Genomic DNA, 14,593 nt, shown 5'->3' with positions numbered 1-14,593 from the left:
TCAATGTGCCAGATGCGGGCATAACCCAGACCTAACCCAGACCTAACCGGTGTTATCCTCTAAAATGTGGATCGAATCCAGGTTTAATTGACTGTAACTGTGTGGTACCACATTACTACGTGATTCAAACCCGAAAAAACCCAGGTTCTGGCGAACAAGAATGCGATGAAGGCAGAATCATGAGCGATGTGCGGGCATAACCCTGTCCTAACCCAGACCTAACCGGTGTTATCCTCTAAAATTTGGATCGAAACCAGGTTTAATTGTCTGTTTCAGTGTGGTACCACATTACTACGTGATTCAAACCCGAAAAAACCCAGGATCTGGCCAACAAGTATGCGAAGAAGGCAAAATCATGAGCCAGATGCGGGCATAACCCAGTCCTAACCCAGACCTAACCCGTGTTATCCTCTAAAATATTGATCGAAACCAGGTTTAATTGACTGTTTCAGTGCGGTATCACATTACTACGTGATTCAAACCAGGGAAAACCAAGGATCTGGCTAACAAATATGCGGAAAAGTCAAAATCAAGAGCCAGAGGCGGGCATAACCCAGACCTAACCGGTGTTATCCTCTAAAATATTGATCGAAACCTCGTTTAATTGCCTGTTTCAGTGTGGTACCACATTACTACGCGATTCAAACCAGAAAAAAACCCAGGATCTGGCCAACAAGCATGCGAAGAAGGCAAAATCATGTGCCAGATGCGGGCATAACCCAGACTTAACCCAGACCTAACCGGTGTTATCCTCTAAAATATTGATCGAAACCAGGTTTAATTGACTGTTTCAGTGCGGTATCACATTACTACGTGATTCAAACCCGAAAAAACCCAGGTTCTGGCGAACAAGAATGCGATGAAGGCAGAATCGTGAGCGATGTGCGGGCATAACCCAGTCCTAACCCAGACCTAACCGGTGTTATCCTCCAAAATGTGGATCGAAACCAGGTTTAATTGTCTGTTTCAGTGTGGTACCACATTACTACGTGATTCAAACCCGAAAAAACCCAGGATCTGGCCAACAAGTATGCGAAGAAGGCAAAATCATGAGCCAGATGCGGGCATAACCCAGTCCGAACCCAGACCTAACCGGTGTTATCCTCTAAAATATTGATCGAAACCAGGTTTAATTGACTGTTTCAGTGCTGTATCACATTACTACGTGATTCAAACCAGGGAAAACCAAGGATCTGGCCAACAAGTATGCGGAAAAGTCAAAATCAAGAACCAGAGGCGGGCATAACCCAGACCTAACCGGTGTTATCCTCTAAAATATTGATCGAAACGTCGATTAATTGTCTGTTTCAGTGTGGTACCACATTACTACCTGATTCAAACCAGAAAAAAAACCCAGGATCTGGCCAACAAGCATGCGAAGAAGGCAAAATCATGTGTCAGATGCGGGCATAGCCCAGACCTAACCCAGACCTAACCGGTGTTATCCTCTAAAATATTGATCGAAACCAGGTTTAATTGACTGTTTCAGTGCGGTATCACATTACTACGTGATTCAAACCCGAAAAAACCCAGGTTCTGGCGAACAAGAATGCGATGAAGGCAGAATCGTGAGCGATGTGCGGGCATAACCCAGTCCTAACCCAGACCTAACCGGTGTTATCCTCCAAAATGTGGATCGAAACCAGGTTTAATTGTCTGTTTCAGTGTGGTACCACATTACTACGTGATTCAAACCCGAAAAAACCCAGGTTCTGGCGAACAAGTATGCGAAGAAAGCAAAATCATGAGCCAGATGCGGACATAACCCATACCTATCCCAGACCTAACCGGTGTTATCCTATAAAATGTGGATCGAATCCAGGTTTAATTGACTGTTACTGTGTGGTACCACATTACTACGTGATTCAAACCACAAAAACCCAGGATCTGGCCAACAAGTATGCGGAAAAGGCAAAATCATGAGCCAGATGCGGGCATAACCCAGACCTAACCCAGACCTAACCGGTGTTATCCTCTAAAATATAGACCGATACCAGGCTTAGTTGACTGCTTCAGTGTGGTATCACACTACTACATGATTCAAACCTGAAAAAACCCAGGATCTGGCCAGCAAGCATGCGAAGAAGGCAAAATCAATGTGCCAGATGCGGGCATAACCCAGACCTAACCCAGACCTAACCGGTGTTATCCTCTAAAATGTGGATCGAATCCAGGTTTAATTGACTGTAACTGTGTGGTACCACATTACTACGTGATTCAAACCCGAAAAAACCCAGGTTCTGGCGAACAAGAATGCGATGAAGGCAGAATCATGAGCGATGTGCGGGCATAACCCTGTCCTAACCCAGACCTAACCGGTGTTATCCTCTAAAATTTGGATCGAAACCAGGTTTAATTGTCTGTTTCAGTGTGGTACCACATTACTACGTGATTCAAACCCGAAAAAACCCAGGATCTGGCCAACAAGTATGCGAAGAAGGCAAAATCATGAGCCAGATGCGGGCATAACCCAGTCCTAACCCAGACCTAACCCGTGTTATCCTCTAAAATATTGATCGAAACCAGGTTTAATTGACTGTTTCAGTGCGGTATCACATTACTACGTGATTCAAACCAGGGAAAACCAAGGATCTGGCTAACAAATATGCGGAAAAGTCAAAATCAAGAGCCAGAGGCGGGCATAACCCAGACCTAACCGGTGTTATCCTCTAAAATATTGATCGAAACCTCGTTTAATTGCCTGTTTCAGTGTGGTACCACATTACTACGCGATTCAAACCAGAAAAAAACCCAGGATCTGGCCAACAAGCATGTGAAGAAGGCAAAATCATGTGCCAGATGCGGGCATAACCCAGACTTAACCCAGACCTAACCGGTGTTATCCTCTAAAATGTGGATCGAAACCAGGTTTAATTGACTGTTTCAGTGTGGTACCACATTACTACGTGATTCAAACCCGAAAAAACCCAGGTTCTGGCGAACAAGAATGCGATGAAGGCAGAATCGTGAGCGATGTGCGGGCATAACCCAGTCCTAACCCAGACCTAACCGGTGTTATCCTCCAAAATGTGGATCGAAACCAGGTTTAATTGTCTGTTTCAGTGTGGTACCACATTACTACGTGATTCAAACCCGAAAAAACCCAGGATCTGGCCAACAAGCATGCGAACAAGGCAAAATCATGAGCCAGATGCGGACATAACCCATACCTATCCCAGACCTAACCGGTGTTATCCTATAAAATGAGGATCGATTCCAGGTTTAATTGACTGTTTCAATGTGGTACCACATTACTACGTGATTCAAACCCGAAAAAACCCAGGTTCTGGCGAACAAGAATGCGATGAAGGCAGAATCGTGAGCGATGTGCGGGCATAACCCAGTCCTAACCCAGACCTAACCGGTGTTATCCTCCAAAATGTGGATCGAAACCAGGTTTAATTGTCTGTTTCAGTGTGGTACCACATTACTACGTGATTCAAACCCGAAAAAACCCAGGATCTGGCCAACAAGTATGCGAAGAAGGCAAAATCATGAGCCAGATGCGGGCATAACCCAGACTTAACCCAGACCTAGCCGGTGTTATCCTCTAAAATGTGGATCGAAACCAGGTTTAATTGACTGTTTCAGTGTGGTACCACATTACTACGTGATTCAAACCCGAAAAAACCCAGGTTCTGGCGAACAAGAATGCGATGAAGGCAGAGATGCGGGCATAACCCAGAACTAACCCAGACCTAACCGGTTTTATCCTCTTTAATACTGACCGAATCCAGGTTTAGTTGACTGTTACCCGTGTGGTAACACATTACTACGTGATTCAAACCAGAGAAAACCCAGGATCTGGCCAACAAGCATGCGAAGAAGGCAAAATCAATGTGCCAGATGCGGGCATAACCCAGACTTAACCCAGACCTAGCCGGTATTATCCTCTACAATGTGGATCGAAACCAGGTTTAATTGACTGTTTCAGTGTGGTACCACATTACTACGTGATTCAAACCCGAAAAAACCCAGGTTCTGGCGAACAAGAATGCGATGAAGGCAGAATCATGAGCGAGATGCGGGCATAACCCAGATCTAACCCAGACCTAACCGGTGTTATCCTATAATATGTGGATCGAATCCAGGTTTAATTGACTGTTTCAGTGCGGTATCACATTACTACGTGATTCAAACCAGGGAAAACCAAGGATCTGGCCAACAAATATGCGGAAAAGTCAAAATCAAGAGCCAGAGGCGGGCATAACCCAGACCTAACCGGTGTAATCCTCTAAAATATTGATCGAAACCTCGTTTAATTGTCTGTTTCAGTGTTGTACCACATTACTACGTGATTCAAACCAGAAAAAAACCCAGGATCTGGCCAACAAGCATGCGAAGAAGGCAAAATCATGTGCCAGATGCGGGCATAACCCAGTCCTAACCCAGACCTAACCGGTGTTATCCTCTAAAATATTGATCGAAACCAGGTTTAATTGACTGTTTCAGTGAGATATCATATTACTACGTGATTCAAACCAGGGAAAACCAAGGATCTGGCCAACAAGTATGCGGAAAAGTCAAAATCAAGAGCCAGATGCGGGCATAACCCGGACCTAACCGGTGTTATCCTTTAAAATATTGATCGAAACCTCGTTTAGTTGTCTGTTTCAGTGTGGTACCACATTACTACGTGATTCAAACCAGAAAAAAAACCCAGGATCTGGCCAACAAGCATGCGAAGAAGGCAAAATCATGTGCCAGATGCGGACATAACCCATACCTATCCCAGACCTAACCGGTGTTATCCTATAAAATGTGGATCGAATCCAGGTTTAATTGACTGCTACTGTGTGGTACCACATTACTACGTGATTCAAACCCGAAAAAACCCAGGTTCTGGCGAACAAGAATGCGATGAAGGCAGAATCATGAGCGAGATGCGGGCATAACCCAGACCTAATCGGTGTTATCCTCTAAAATATTGATCGATACCGGGTTTAATTGACTGTTACTGTGTGGTACCACATTACTACGTGATTCAAACCCCAAAAACCCAGGATCTGGCCAACAAGTATGCGGAAAAGGCAAAATCATGAGCCAGATGCGGGCATAACCCAGAACTAACCGGTGTTATCCTCTGAAATATTGATCGAAACCTCGTTTAATTGTCTGTTTCAGTGTGGTACCACATTACTACGTGATTCAAACCAGAAAAAAACCCAGGATCTGGCCAACAAGCATGCAAAGAAGGCAAAATCATGTGCCAGATGCGGGCATAACCCAGACCTAACCCAGACCTAACCGGTGTTATCCTCTAAAATGAGGATCGAAACAAGGTTTAATTGACTGTTTCAGTGTGGTACCACATTACTACGTGATTCAAACCCGAAAAACCCCAGGATCTGGCCAACAAGTATGCGAAGGAGGCAAAATCAATGTGCCAGATGCGGGCATAACCCAGACCTAACCCAGACCTAACCGGTGTTATCCTCTAAAATGTGGATCGAATCCAGGTTTAATTGACTGTAACTGTGTGGTACCACATTACTACGTGATTCAAACCCGAAAAAACCCAGGTTCTGGCGAACAAGAATGCGATGAAGGCAGAATCATGAGCGATGTGCGGGCATAACCCTGTCCTAACCCAGACCTAACCGGTGTTATCCTCTAAAATTTGGATCGAAACCAGGTTTAATTGTCTGTTTCAGTGTGGTACCACATTACTACGTGATTCAAACCCGAAAAAACCCAGGATCTGGCCAACAAGTATGCGAAGAAGGCAAAATCATGAGCCAGATGCGGGCATAACCCAGTCCTAACCCAGACCTAACCCGTGTTATCCTCTAAAATATTGATCGAAACCAGGTTTAATTGACTGTTTCAGTGCGGTATCACATTACTACGTGATTCAAACCAGGGAAAACCAAGGATCTGGCTAACAAATATGCGGAAAAGTCAAAATCAAGAGCCAGAGGCGGGCATAACCCAGACCTAACCGGTGTTATCCTCTAAAATATTGATCGAAACCTCGTTTAATTGCCTGTTTCAGTGTGGTACCACATTACTACGCGATTCAAACCAGAAAAAAACCCAGGATCTGGCCAACAAGCATGCGAAGAAGGCAAAATCATGTGCCAGATGCGGGCATAACCCAGACTTAACCCAGACCTAACCGGTGTTATCCTCTAAAATGTGGATCGAAACCAGGTTTAATTGACTGTTTCAGTGTGGTACCACATTACTACGTGATTCAAACCCGAAAAAACCCAGGTTCTGGCGAACAAGAATGCGATGAAGGCAGAATCGTGAGCGATGTGCGGGCATAACCCAGTCCTAACCCAGACCTAACCGGTGTTATCCTCCAAAATGTGGATCGAAACCAGGTTTAATTGGCTGTTTCAGTGTGGTACCACATTACTACGTGATTCAAACCCGAAAAAACCCAGGTTCTGGCGAACAAGAATGCGATGAAGGCAGAATCATGAGCGATGTGCGGGCATAACCCAGTCCTAACCCAGACCTAACCGGTGTTATCCTCTAAAATGTGGATCGAAACCAGGTTTAATTGTCTGTTTCAGTGTGGTACCACATTACTACGTGATTCAAACCCGAAAAAACCCAGGATCTGGCCAACAAGTATGCGAAGAAGGCAAAATCATGAGCCAGATGCGGGCATAACCCAGTCCTAACCCAGACCTAACCGGTGTTATCCTCTAAAATATTGATCGAAACCAGGTTTAATTGACTGTTTCAGTGCTGTATCACATTACTACGTGATTCAAACCAGGGAAAACCAAGGATCTGGCCAACAAGTATGCGGAAAAGTCAAAATCAAGAACCAGAGGCGGGCATAACCCAGACCTAACCGGTGTTATCCTCTAAAATATTGATCGAAACGTCGATTAATTGTCTGTTTCAGTGTGGTACCACATTACTACCTGATTCAAACCAGAAAAAAAACCCAGGATCTGGCCAACAAGCATGCGAAGAAGGCAAAATCATGTGTCAGATGCGGGCATAGCCCAGACCTAACCCAGACCTAACCGGTGTTATCCTCTAAAATATTGATCGAAACCAGGTTTAATTGACTGTTTCAGTGCGGTATCACATTACTACGTGATTCAAACCCGAAAAAACCCAGGTTCTGGCGAACAAGAATGCGATGAAGGCAGAATCGTGAGCGACGTGCGGGCATAACCCAGTCCTAACCCAGACCTAACCGGTGTTATCCTCCAAAATGTGGATCGAAACCAGGTTTAATTGTCTGTTTCAGTGTGGTACCACATTACTACGTGATTCAAACCCGAAAAAACCCAGGATCTGGCCAACAAGCATGCGAACAAGGCAAAATCTTGAGCCAGATGCTGACATAGCCCATACCTATCCCAGACCTAACCGGTGTTATCCTATAAAATGAGGATCGATTCCAGGTTTAATTGACTGTTTCAATGTGGTACCACATTACTACGTGATTCAAACCCGAAAAAACCCAGGTTCTGGCGAACAAGAATGCGATGAAGGCAGAATCGTGAGCGATGTGCGGGCATAACCCAGTCCTAACCCAGACCTAACCGGTGTTATCCTCCAAAATGTGGATCGAAACCAGGTTTAATTGTCTGTTTCAGTGTGGTACCACGTTACTACGTGATTCAAACCCGAAAAAACCCAGGATCTGGCCAACAAGTATGCGAAGAAGGCAAAATCATGAGCCAGATGCGGGCATAACCCAGTCCTAACCCACACCAACCCGGTGTTATCCTCTAAAATATTGATCGAAACCAGGTTTAATTGACTGTTTCAATGTGGTACCACATTACTGCGTGATTCAATCCCCAAAAACCCAGGATCTGGCCAACAAATATGCAAAGAAGGCAAAATCATGTGCCAGATGCGGGCATAATCCAGACCTAACCCAGACCTAACCGGTTTTATCCTCTTTAATACTGACCGAATCCAGGTTTAGTTGACTGTTACCTGTGTGGTAACACATTACTACGTGATTCAAACCAGAGAAAACCCAGGATCTGGCCAACAAGCATGCGAAGAAGGCAAAATCAATGTGCCAGATGCGGGCATAACCCATACCTATCCCAGACCTAACCGGTGTTATCCTATAAAATGAGGATCGATTCCAGGTTTAATTGACTGTTTCAATGTGGTACCACATTACTACGTGATTCAAACCCGAAAAAACCCAGGTTCTGGCGAACAAGAATGCGATGAAGGCAGAATCGTGAGCGATGTGCGGGCATAACCCAGTCCTAACCCAGACCTAACCGGTGTTATCCTGCAAAATGTGGATCGAAACCAGGTTTAATTGTCTGTTTCAGTGTGGTACCACATTACTACGTGATTCAAACCCGAAAAAACCCAGGTTCTGGCGAACAAGAATGCGATGAAGGCAGAATCATGAGCGAGATGCGGGCATAACCCAGAACTAACCCAGACCTAACCGGTGTTATCCACTAAAATGTGGATCGAATCCAGGTTTAATTGACTGTAACTGTGTGGTACCACGTTACTACGTGATTCAAACCCGAAAAAACCCAGGATCTGGCCAACAAGTATGCGAAGAAGGCAAAATCATGAGCCAGATGCAGGCATAACCCAGTCCTAACCCAGACCTAACCGGTGTTATCCTCTAAAATATTGATCGAAACCAGGTTTAAGTGACTGTTTCAGTGCGGTATCACATTACTACGTGATTCAAACCAGGGAAAACCAAGGATCTGGCCAACAAATATGCGGAAAAGTCAAAATCAAGAGCCAGAGGCGGGCATAACCCAGACCTAACCGGTGTAATCCTCTAAAATATTGATCGAAACCTCGTTTAATTGTCTGTTTCAGTGTTGTACCACATTACTACGTGATTCAAACCAGAAAAAAACCCAGGATCTGGCCAACAAGCATGCGAAGAAGGCAAAATCATGTGCCAGATGCGGGCATAGCCCAGACCTAACCCAGACCTAACCGGTGTTATCCTCTAAAATATTGATCGAAACCAGGTTTAATTGACTGTTTCAGTGTGGTACCACATTACTACGTGATTCAAACCCGAAAAAACCCAGGATCTGGCCAACAAGTATGCGAAGATAGCAAAATCATGAGCCAGATGCGGACATGACCCTTACCTATCCCAGACTTAACCGGTATTATCCTATAAAATGTGGATCGAATCCAGGTTTAATTGACTGTAACTGTGTGGTACCACGTTACTACGTGATTCAAACCCGAAAAAACCCAGGTTCTGGCGAACAAGAATGCGATGAAGGCAGAATCATGAGCGATGTGCGGGCATAACCCAGTCCTAACCCAGACCTAACCGGTGTTATCCTCTAAAATGTGGATCGAAACCAGGTTTAATTGTCTGTTTCAGTGTGGTACCACATTACTACGTGATTCAAACCCGAAAAAACCCAGGTTCTGGCGAACAAGAATGCGATGAAGGCAGAATCATGAGCGATGTGCGGGCATAACCCAGTCCTAACCCAGACCTAACCGGTGTTATCCTCTAAAATGTGGATCGAAACCAGGTTTAATTGTCTGTTTCAGTGTGGTACCACATTACTACGTGATTCAAACCCGAAAAAACCCAGGATCTGGCCAACAAGTATGCGAAGAAGGCAAAATCATGAGCCAGATGCGGGCATAACCCAGTCCTAACCCAGACCTAACCGGTGTTATCCTCTGAAATATTGATCGAAACCAGGTTTAATTGACTGTTTCAGTGCTGTATCACATTACTACGTGATTCAAACCAGGGAAAACCAAGGATCTGGCCAACAAGTATGCGGAAAAGTCAAAATCAAGAACCAGAGGCGGGCATAACCCAGACCTAACCGGTGTTATCCTCTAAAATATTGATCGAAACGTCGATTAATTGTCTGTTTCAGTGTGGTACCACATTACTACCTGATTCAAACCAGAAAAAAAACCCAGGATCTGGCCAACAAGCATGCGAAGAAGGCAAAATCATGTGTCAGATGCGGGCATAGCCCAGACCTAACCCAGACCTAACCGGTGTTATCCTCTAAAATATTGATCGAAACCAGGTTTAATTGACTGTTTCAGTGCGGTATCACATTACTACGTGATTCAAACCCGAAAAAACCCAGGTTCTGGCGAACAAGAATGCGATGAAGGCAGAATCGTGAGCGATGTGCGGGCATAACCCAGTCCTAACCCAGACCTAACCGGTGTTATCCTCCAAAATGTGGATCGAAACCAGGTTTAATTGTCTGTTTCAGTGTGGTACCACATTACTACGTGATTCAAACCCGAAAAAACCCAGGATCTGGCCAACAAGCATGCGAACAAGGCAAAATCTTGAGCCAGATGCGGACATAACCCATACCTATCCCAGACCTAACCGGTGTTATCCTATAAAATGAGGATCGATTCCAGGTTTAATTGACTGTTTCAATGTGGTACCACATTACTACGTGATTCAAACCCGAAAAAACCCAGGTTCTGGCGAACAAGAATGCGATGAAGGCAGAATCGTGAGCGATGTGCGGGCATAACCCAGTCCTAACCCAGACCTAACCGGTGTTATCCTCCAAAATGTGGATCGAAACCAGGTTTAATTGTCTGTTTCAGTGTGGTACCACATTACTACGTGATTCAAACCCGAAAAAACCCAGGATCTGGCCAACAAGTATGCGAAGAAGGCAAAATCATGAGCCAGATGCGGGCATAACCCAGTCCTAACCCACACCAACCCGGTGTTATCCTCTAAAATATTGATCGAAACCAGGTTTAATTGACTGTTTCAATGTGGTACCACATTACTGCGTGATTCAATCCCCAAAAACCCAGGATCTGGCCAACAAATATGCAAAGAAGGCAAAATCATGTGCCAGATGCGGGCATAATCCAGACCTAACCCAGACCTAACCGGTTTTATCCTCTTTAATACTGACCGAATCCAGGTTTAGTTGACTGTTACCTGTGTGGTAACACATTACTACGTGATTCAAACCAGAGAAAACCCAGGATCTGGCCAACAAGCATGCGAAGAAGGCAAAATCAATGTGCCAGATGCGGGCATAACCCATACCTATCCCAGACCTAACCGGTGTTATCCTATAAAATGAGGATCGATTCCAGGTTTAATTGACTGTTTCAATGTGGTACCACATTACTACGTGATTCAAACCCGAAAAAACCCAGGTTCTGGCGAACAAGAATGCGATGAAGGCAGAATCGTGAGCGATGTGCGGGCATAACCCAGTCCTAACCCAGACCTAACCGGTGTTATCCTGCAAAATGTGGATCGAAACCAGGTTTAATTGTCTGTTTCAGTGTGGTACCACATTACTACGTGATTCAAACCCGAAAAAACCCAGGATCTGGCCAACAAGTATGCGAAGAAGGCAAAATCATGAGCCAGATGCGGGCATAACCCAGTCCTAACCCACACCAACCCGGTGTTATCCTCTAAAATATTGATCGAAACCAGGTTTAATTGACTGTTTCAATGTGGTACCACATTACTGCGTGATTCAAACCCCAAAAACCCAGGATCTGGCCAACAAGTATGCAAAGAAGGCAAAATCATGTGCCAGATGCGGGCATAATCCAGACCTAACCCAGACCTAACCGGTTTTATCCTCTTTAATACTGACCGAATCCAAGTTTAGTTGACTGTTACCTGTGTGGTAACACATTACTACGTGATTCAAACCAGAGAAAACCCAGGATCTGGCCAACAAGCATGCGAAGAAGGCAGAATCATGAGCGAGATGCGGGCATAACCCAGAACTAACCCAGACCTAACCGGTGTTATCCACTAAAATGTGGATCGAATCCAGGTTTAATTGACTGTAACTGTGTGGTACCACGTTACTACGTGATTCAAACCCGAAAAAACCCAGGATCTGGCCAACAAGTATGCGAAGCAGGCAAAATCATGAGCCAGATGCGGGCATAACCCAGTCCTAACCCAGACCTAACCGGTGTTATCCTCTAAAATATTGATCGAAACCAGGTTTAATTGACTGTTTCAGTGCGGTATCACATTACTACGTGATTCAAACCAGGGAAAACCAAGGATCTGGCCAACAAATATGCGGAAAAGTCAAAATCAAGAGCCAGAGGCGGGCATAACCCAGACCTAACCGGTGTAATCCTCTAAAATATTGATCGAAACCTCGTTTAATTGTCTGTTTCAGTGTTGTACCACATTACTACGTGATTCAAACCAGAAAAAAACCCAGGATCTGGCCAACAAGCATGCGAAGAAGGCAAAATCATGTGCCAGATGCGGGCATAACCCAGACTTAACCCAGACCTAACCGGTGTTATCCTCTAAAATGTGGATCGAAACCAGGTTTAATTGACTGTTTCAGTGTGGTACCACATTACTACGTGATTCAAACCCGAAAAAACCCAGGATCTGGCCAACAAGTATGCGAAGAAAGCAAAATCATGAGCCAGATGCGGACATGACCCTTACCTATCCCAGACTTAACCGGTGTTATCCTATAAAATGTGGATCGAATCCAGGTTTAATTGACTGTAACTGTGTGGTACCACGTTACTACGTGATTCAAACCCGAAAAAACCCAGGTTCTGGCGAACAAGAATGCGATGAAGGCCGAATCATGAGCGATGTGCGGGCATAACCCAGTCCTAACCCAGACCTAACCGGTGTTATCCTCTAAAATGTGGATCGAAACCAGGTTTAATTGTCTGTTTCAGTGTGGTACCACATTACTACGTGATCCAAACCCGAAAAAACCCAGGATCTGGCCAACAAGTATGCGAAGAAGGCAAAATCATGAGCCAGATGCGGGCATAACCCAGTCCTAACCCACACCAACCCGGTGTTATCCTCTAAAATATTGATCGAAACCAGGTTTAATTGACTGTTTCAGTGCGGTATCACATTACTACGTGATTCAAACCCGAAAAAACCCAGGTTCTGGCGAACAAGAATGCGATGAAGGCAGAATCGTGAGCGATGTGCGGGAATAACCCAGTCCTAACCCAGACCTAACCGGTGTTATCCTCCAAAATGTGGATCGAAACCAGGTTTAATTGTCTGTTTCAGTGTGGTACCACATTACTACGTGATTCAAACCCGAAAAAACCCAGGATCTGGCCAACAAGCATGCGAACAAGGCAAAATCATGAGCCAGATGCGGACATAACCCATACCTAACCCAGACCTAACCGGTGTTATCCTATAAAATGTGGATCGAATCCAGGTTTAATTGACTGTAACTGTGTGGTACCACGTTACTACGTGATTCAAACCCGAAAAAACCCAGGTTCTGGCGAACAAGAATGCGATGAAGGCAGAATCATGAGCCAGATGCGGGCATAACCCAGTCCTAACCCACACCAACCCGGTGTTATCCTCTAAAATATTGATCGAAACCAGGTTTAATTGACTGTTTCAATGTGGTACCACATTACTGCGTGATTCAAACCCCAAAAACCCAGGATCTGGCCAACAAGTATGCGAAGAAGGCAAAATCATGAGCCAGATGCGGGCATAACCCAGTCCTAACCCAGACCTAACCGGTGTTATCCTCTAAAATATTGATCGAAACCAGGTTTAATTGACTGTTTCAGTGCTGTATCACATTTCTACGTGATTCAAACCAGGGAAAACCAAGGATCTGGCCAACAAGTATGCGGAAAAGTCAAAATCAAGAACCAGAGGCGGGCATAACCCAGACCTAACCGGTGTTATCCTCTAAAATATTGATCGAAACGTCGATTAATTGTCTGTTTCAGTGTGGTACCACGTTACTACGTGATTCAAACCAGAAAAAAAACCCAGGATCTGGCCAACAAGCATGCGAAGAAGGCAAAATCATGTGTCTGATGCGGGCATAACCCAGACCTAACCCAGACCTAACCGGTGTTATCCTCTAAAATATTGATCGAAACCAGGATTAATTGACTGTTTCAGTGCGGTATCACATTACTACGTGATTCAAACCAGGGAAAACCAAGGATCTGGCCAACAAGTATGCGGAAAAGTCAAAATCAAGAGCCAGATGCGGGCATAACCCTTACCTAACCGGTGTTATCCTCTATAATATTGATCGAAAACTCGTTTAATTGTCTGTTTCAGTGTGGTACCACATTACTACGCGATTCAAACCAGAAAAAAACCCAGGATCTGGCCAACAAGCATGCGAAGAAGGCAAAATCATGTGCCAGATGCGGGCATAACCCAGACCTAACCCAGACCTAATCGGTGTTATCCTCTAAAATGTGGATCGAAACCAGGTTTAATTGTCTGTTTCAGTGTGGTACCACATTACTACGTGATTCAAACCCGAAAAAACCCAGGATCTGGCCAACAAGTATGCGAAGAAGGCAAAATCATGAGCCAGATGCGGGCATAACCCAGTCCTAACCCAGACCTAACCAGTGTTATCCTCTAAAATATTGATCGAAACCAGGTTTAATTGACTGTTTCAGTGTGGTATCATATTACTACGTGATTCAAACCAGGGAAAACCAAGGATCTGGCCAACAAGTATGCGGAAAAGTCAAAATCAAGAGCCAGATGCGGGTATAACCCAGACCTAACCGGTGTTATCCTCAAAAATATTGATCGAAACCTCGTTTAATTGTCTGTTCCAGTGTGGTACCACATTACTACGTGATTCAAACCAGAAAAAAA

The sequence above is a fragment of the Colletes latitarsis genome, chromosome 14 (genome assembly GCF_051014445.1).
Source record: "Colletes latitarsis isolate SP2378_abdomen chromosome 14, iyColLati1, whole genome shotgun sequence".
In the NCBI taxonomy this organism is placed as follows: Eukaryota; Metazoa; Arthropoda; class Insecta; order Hymenoptera; family Colletidae; genus Colletes; species Colletes latitarsis.
The sequence above is the reverse complement of the archived record's forward strand: the minus strand, read 5'-3'. Positions refer to the sequence as shown.